General features: G+C 43.7%; 1 pseudogene; it reads right to left on the bottom strand.

The window, feature by feature from the left end:
* Nucleotides 1-5,561: 5,561 nt before the first annotated feature.
* On the bottom strand, nucleotides 5,562-5,681 carry LOC148807607 (5S ribosomal RNA; annotated as a pseudogene).
* Nucleotides 5,682-7,515: the final 1,834 nt, after the last annotated feature.

Consider the following 7,515-nt stretch of genomic DNA (forward strand, 5'->3'; position numbering starts at 1 on the left):
ATGGAGTTACCCGTTCCCCCCCACATAGGTCACCCCGCACTTTTTGCACTAGATGCTGTAGATGGCGTTATTGATGTTTTCTGAGAGTGCCCTTTGCAACTGGAAGATTTCTTTAGTTTCTTTGTTTTGGATCGTTGTTTTCTGTTAATAAATGTTTGGCTCTTGGTGTATATGATCTGTTGTGTACAGGTTTTAGCTTGCTTTGGACTAATTAATGCTGAAGGTTTTTGTTTTTTTCTGTGTGCAGATATGATTTTGTGCTCCCTTCGTATGTTTGTGTTTTCTAATATCATGGTTTTTGGTTGGTTTTTATGCTGAGTTGAGAATATGATGTGTTGAGGGGTATTTTTCTGTCATCTGGAGTTTTTCTATTTAGAAATGTTTGTGCCACATTTTTGAGGAAACTTTGTGTGTATCTTCTCTGGCATAAAGCTTGGAAGAGTGTGTATTTGGCTTCCTCAAAGTCTTGTTGTGTACAGATTTTGTGGAAGTGTAGGAGTTGTGATTTTACCAGTCCTTTTAAAGTATGTTTTGGGTGGAAGCTATCCTTGTGCAGTAAGCCGTGTGAATGTGTCTTTAAAAAATACCTTGATGTCCAGTTTGTCTGTGTTGTTGAAGGAAGAAACCTTGTATGTGGTGGTGTCTAGGAAGTCTATCAGGCTACCATGCTTGGTGTATTTGAGTTTAATGGACCGGTGGTGTGTGTTGAGGCTGTTAATGATTTCTTGTAAGGCTTGATATGTGCTGCCTATATGTTTATTTTTTATATCTTTGCCCTGGGATGGACTGGTGTCCTTTCCAGGGTGTAGCCTGCCATGTGTCTATTTCTTCCCACGTTTTAAAGTGGAGTTACAATCCTACTATTTTTACAGTTTTAAATTGACATTTACAAATGTAAAGGAACAAGTAATAGGTTTATTCCATGCTGAAAAAAAGAAGAAAGAGAACACAACGTTTCGGCCGTGGAGCCTTCTTCAGGTGTGAGAGAGACAGGGCAGTAGGCAAAGGTAAAGTAGCGGGAGAACAAAGGTTGGGAGGGAGGAGGAGTGAGAGGCGGGAGCAGGGGACAGAAAGAGAGGCCAATCAAGAGGTGTGAAGTCAGAATGGGTGCAGAGAGGTGTGAAATGAAACTTCCAATGAATGGAGAAAGTTTAAAAGAACAGTTGTCTGTCGTTAAGGGAAGGGAGAAGGTGTGATCCTAGCTGCAGAATAATTTTAGTTTCGGTGGTCTTTCTGATGTATGAGTTTGGAAAACCGTCTTTGAGAACACAGACGGAGAGATTAGAGTGGTCGTGGCCGTCAGAGGTGAAATTTACAAATGTATATTGAAGCAGCTACCCACCTGAACTACACTATGTCAGCATGTGTAGTCTGCAAAGGAACAAGTAATAGGTTTATTCCATACTGAAAAGAGAAGAGAGAAAACTCAATGTTTCGGCTGTGAAGCCTTCTTCAGGTGTGAGAAAGACAGGGCAGATTACAAAGATTAAATGGCACAGAAGAACAAAAGCTGGGAGAGGGGAGGAGGCAGGAGCAGCAGAGAGGCCACTCAGGAAGTGCTAAATGGAGAGAGGTGAAGAAAGGTGTGAAGTCAAAACCTGCAAGAGAATAGAGAAGATTATTTTAAAATAAATCAGTCATTGAGAGATCCTGGCTATTTGAGGTGAAAAGAAAAACTATGGGCTTGGAGAAATCTTTAACCTTCCCAGCCCTAATATGTTCTCTGAAGTGTTCTCCTGGTCTCCTTTCGGTTTCCCAAATGTAGATAGCTGGGCATTTTTTGCAAGAGATACAGTAAATGAGATAGAGGATGTTGTCAGGGTTATCCGGAATTGTCCTGTGATGCCCTGAATGTCGGTAGATATGTATTTGCAAGTGATGCAGCGAGTGCTATTGCAGGGGAAGGTGCTGAGTGCGAGGGAGCTGTGAACAAGAAGCTTATGTGGTGGTCAGCGATAAGAGATGATTGGGTGGTCGGAAAAAAGAGTACCAATGGAGGGATCGTCCTGTAAAATGTAGTCATTGTTAATGATGGTCCTGGGGATAGAAATTGGGTTAGGGTGGTAGGGAAGCACCGAGGGAATGCAGTTGTGAGACTGGGAGTTCCTGATTGAGTTGATGATCCGAGGGCTGTTTTTGGCCCGGGAGTAGAATAAAGCGACACCTTTCATCAAACATTTTGACAGGTACCACGCCCCCTTTTTCAGCCAATGGGAGGCCGCCATGGGCAGATGTCCTGCCCCCTTATCGGCCAATGGTGCAATGTTATGGGTGGATGTCCCGCCCCCTCCAGAGCCAATGGTGTGTCATAATGAGTGTTGTTGTCCCGCCTTCCACCCTGAGCAGCCCCAGGCCTCAGGGTCCAAATGCCCACCACCGCATCCCCTTCGATTTATAAATAAGTGTGTGAAAGCGCGTATTAGCGATGAGGGATGGAAGGTGATAATGTCTGCTGCAGGTTTGAATGCAATCTATTATAACCCTAGGGAATCGGCGGTGTGGGAAGTCTGGTGAGGGCCGCGCGTTTCCGGGATGTGAGCACACACACACACACACACACACACACACACACACACACACACTGACTGACTGAGTAAAGTGTCACAGAAAGAACTCGCAGGACAAATAGCATGTGAAATGTGAACCACTTTATTTCATCAGTAGGTTTTAAATTACAGAAACATCCCAGTATACACTTTTAAACTTTTCACACACATTACAGACTACTGCTTGCAATCGCCAATTAAATGTTGGTGCAGAAAATTAGTTGTAGCTATCGCCCCAACATTGTTCAGAAACTCAGCAGCATCTGAAAAAGCATTCATAACGCCCTTTCTCTTGCCATTTCTATAGCCGTGAACACCGAACTGGGCGACCCTAACAGAGAAAATAAATTAGCCTGAGTGATCAGAGGGACGGTGTTACCACAGGTTCTATGTAAAATACGTTGTATTTTGGAATACACACCGCTGAATCCGCCAGGCTTCAGTTTCTGATCTGAAAACATCAGAATCGCAGTAATTTCACTCATGTTCTTTACATGCACATCTATCTCTAACAAATTCAAGGACATTAGTATTCAGTTAATTGATTTTCATTTCAAGCTTTGCAGAAAGAAGAGTGTAAAGCACTTTTTGTAAGAATTCTTACGTATACATTCGAAATTTTTCATTCTTCTCACGATGGCACACCTGTGTCTATAAAACAGAGTGAAAGCTCTATTCACATTGCGAGTATTTCACAGCCCTGGTTTTACATAGATCTTTTTTCTTTTCTGTAAAAATATGTATAAATAAGTATAAAATAAGTTTTGCAACGCACCAAAAGTCACGTGTAGTATTTTTCCATCTACCTTTACAAGTAAGGAGCGTACATACTCATATGGCGAGCGGTCGTCAATTATTTTTCTCAGCAAGTGCTTTATACTCCGCTCAGTATCATCTGTAAAAGTATAGGCACCCAGGCCACTGGCGATGTACAGAACAGCCGATAAAATTCGGGCTAAACTGAGACGCTTATAAATTTCTAATGCGGCAAACAACACATCTTTGTACTGTAACATGACCAGGGGAAGGGTCATTCATAACAGGTATTTTCAGAATGACCTACTTAAAATACTAGATATGGACCTTAGCAAAATGGCTGCCAAAAAGAATCAGCTGACCGGTAAATGGAAAGGGTCTACCCTGAGAAACAATGAGACACAGCTGAGCCGCATCAGGAACCGAAATATAAGTGCCCTGGAGGCAGTGAACAGGGCGGAAGCCGATAAGGTGAATGCGGTTTGGAGGAAAAGAGAGGAAAGAGGTGTATGTTAAAGATCGGGCTAAAGAATAACGGACTACTGAAAGGAGAAAAGGTTTATGGTTTTTGGATTACGGACACTGGATAAGGATACATCGCGGATTGGCTTTATTACGTACTTTTGGAACTCGGATCGGATCAGGATTAAGGGAACAGATTACGGACTGTATTTGGAAGATAGTTGGAGGAAGAAACGCCACGAAACTCAGGAAAGAAAAGTGTGGTGTGAGTACTACTTTCATTTACATAAACTTTCCCCCGGAGACACCACAGTACCCATCCGCGCACCCGACAACCAGGCATGTGTGACCCCTTTGACCTGGATGATTAATCAAACAGGCCGCGCATTCATCAACCACAACCCCCTTTAAACAATGGTTGAAGGTGCAACATACCACCGACTTTACAATCTGATCCATAGCATCGGGCTCATTAGAGCCATCGTTAGCTAAACTAGGTTGAACATCATCATTAATCACATTTTGGCGAACACACATGAACAGACACGAAACATTCAAGCTTGATGGTAGTTTGAAGATTGATGCGTCGACCTCTTCGTTATTCTATTAAAGGAAAAAAGAAAAGGAAGGCTTAACAAAATAAATAGGCATGCTTTTTACCTAAAATATTTAAATTGTAATGCCTCTTTTGTGTTAGAGTTCTTCGTTTGCTTCGAACTTGTTGTGGTTTAATATTTACCATTTGTAGCAACTCTTCATCAGTCGTTGACAGACCCCCAACACCTGAATCACCATCAGAGTTCACATGACAGCCACTGTCACACACCACTGAGTGCTGGGTCAGCTTTTGCTAAAAAGAAGACAAAGTGTTGAAAACGAAATACGCTAAACGCAGATTGAAACGACAATTCCACTATCAGAAAAAATATTTTAGCAACCTACTTCTTCAGTTTGCATAGCAGAGGAATCCGATGATTCACTACTCAAAGAAGCCATCTTCGCAGCAGTCAATATCGGGGCCTGACAGCTCAGGTGTCACACTTCAAAACCGGCAAGTCGGCTAATTTAAGCATAAACTCCAAATTTGTAACCATGCCTACATAGCTCAAGACATTTTTCAAATGGTTGTGATGTTTTAGAACGCCCCACCATATCCCCCCGCCCCAAAATCACACGTGTTTTATCGAGAGTGAAAAGTAATCACGTTGAATTAAAATATGTAAGCTTATTTCAATGACAAATTCTCAACAACTTTTCAAAAGTTTGAAATGATTTTCCACGTACCGTGAACGTAAAGTCTTTAAACCTTAAAAATATTAACATGCAACCCAAGCCTCAAATGATGTGTGTTTCTCTAGAAAATAAATTACATTGAATCAAAAAATGTAAAACTTATTTTATCTTTTGAGAAGAGCGTTGTAGGACAGGTCTTTATATTTTAGTGGATAGGTCATAAAAGTGTTTAAATAATTGAATAAGACACATTTAGCAGTGATAAATTATAAGCACGAGCAAAAATTGATATTTATAACGCTTATAGATTTTAACAATATAACAGACTTGTTAAATTAAATATTACATCACAACATGTCCACACCCAGGCACCTGCCGTTAAAGGTTATGGGATGTAGAGATACAGTATATAAGGTTCATGATGAGAATAAAAAACGCTCATGCTAATACACAAGCACCTGTGTCTCGCCAAAGCTGACAAATAAACAGACGGACAAGCCGCACTGCACGTGTGAACAGGGGAATGAGCGAGCGAGTGGGGATAGGGCGCCTCCTGCGCTTAAAAGCTTACAGCACCTGGTATTCCCAGGCAGTCTCCCATCCAAGTACTAACCAGGCCCATCCCTGTTTAGCTTCCCAGATCAGACAAGATCAGGCGTGCTCAAGGGGGGTGTGGCCATAAGCAAGAGCAAGGCTCGCTGGCACCCTTCTTATAGAGAGGACAGCTCCGTCACCTCTTTTACGACGCTGCTTTTTTTCCCTTGCGTTTTTCTCTTCTTCCCACGTTCTCTCTCTTCACTGCCTTCGTCCCCGCTCTATTTCACTTCAGCCTTTCACTCTTGCTTCCTTCTAATGAGGACGGAGCTGCGGGAGAAAGGGCGCTATAGAGCATCGCTGTGGAGAGCTGCTGCTGTGCTTTGACATCTGAGCTCTGTGGAAAACGATCTCAATACAATTCTGAAAAACGCGACTCCCTGAACGCCAGCCGAACAAGTCTCCACAGCCGAAGCGCTGTGTCTCTTTTCAGCTGGCGATAAACCTTTCCTCGATCCTTTGCGGACTTGTAAAACTGTTCATGATCAGAATAAAAAACGCTCACGCTAATACACAAGCACCCGTGTCTCGCCAAAGCTGACAAATAAACAGACGGACAAGCCGCACTGCACGTGTGAACAGGGGAATGAGCGAGCGAGCGGGGATAGGGCGCCTCCTGCGCTTAAAAGATTACAGCACCTGGTATTCCCAGGCAGTCTCCCATCCAAGTACTAACCAGGCCCATCCTTGTTAAGCTTCCAAGATCAGACGTGCTCAAGGGGGTGTGGCCGTAAGCATGAGCAAGGCTCGCTGGCACCCTTCTTATAGAGAGGACAACTCCGTCACCTCTTTTACGACGCTGCTTTTTTTCCCTTGCGGTTTTCTCTTCTTCCCACGTTCTCTCTCTTCACTGCCTTCGTCCCCGCTCTATTTCACTTCAGCCTTTCACTTGTAGCGGCACTGGTTGTTAATAAGACAGAATTAAGTGTTGCTGTGCTTTTTCTAATGAGGCCCCATCTCTCTGTTCATCTCTGTGGTGCAGCCACAGAGAAACTATTCATGCAGGCTGATTTAAAGATGTTTTCTTTTGATAAGGGACAGCTCCCAAATGGGGATGCACTTAGCTAAGCCTAGCTATCATGATCAATGGTCATCCATTGGCGCCTATCTGTCTAGGGTGTGCCAGATGGACATCTGGACTGCATTCCTAAGTGTCAGGAGTAAGTGACTCACATCTCACCTTGATCAACCAATCAGGGACTGGTAGGGCCGAGTAACCCACGTGGGACTCTGATGCCCATGGAACTTTCAGCCAATGAACGAGCTGAAGTTCCTCCAGGTAAAAACAGGCAACACAGAGGGCCTGAGAGACTATTTCCTGGACTTTTCTAAAGGGAATTCAAAGGAGAATTCCAGGGCAGGACGGCCCAGGAGCAATAGGCTCCCAAGGGCAGGACATTCTCGCAGCGCGCCTCCTGACCATCCTAAGACTCAGCCCGGACAACCACGGAACGGCCAGTGTGTCCGAGTGCCAGAACTTTCCTTTGTTCTAAGAATCTAGAGCGGAGGTTGCCAGAGAGTAACCAGAGGATCCACCTTAGGTAAGCACCAGCAGCAAGCCTTGTGAACAGGTCGGAACTGTGGACAGCTGAATCACTATTCAGAACTAGCGCTTCATCAGGAATGAACTGGTCCTCTTCCTGACTTGCTGGGACCCACAGTCATCTTTTCTCCTGTGCACAAACTTTGCTAGTTAAAGCCAACACTAACTAGCCGGTCAGTGATCATCTGCAGCACAGCACAGCCTGGCACGGAGCCAGAGAGCCCGCAGGAGATCTGAATCCCCAGAGATTGGATGAGTATTCAACTTCAATGCATTACAGCTTGAGAATTCAATTGTTATCCCAACCAGTTGATATCAATTTAATTCCTAAGAGTTATGTACTTGTTTTCAGTATCTAATGTAGAAGTTGAAACCAAGTTC

The sequence above is a fragment of the Atractosteus spatula genome, unplaced genomic scaffold (genome assembly GCF_055471065.1).
Source record: "Atractosteus spatula isolate fAtrSpa1 unplaced genomic scaffold, fAtrSpa1.hap1 Scaffold_29, whole genome shotgun sequence".
Taxonomy (NCBI): domain Eukaryota; kingdom Metazoa; phylum Chordata; class Actinopteri; order Semionotiformes; family Lepisosteidae; genus Atractosteus; species Atractosteus spatula.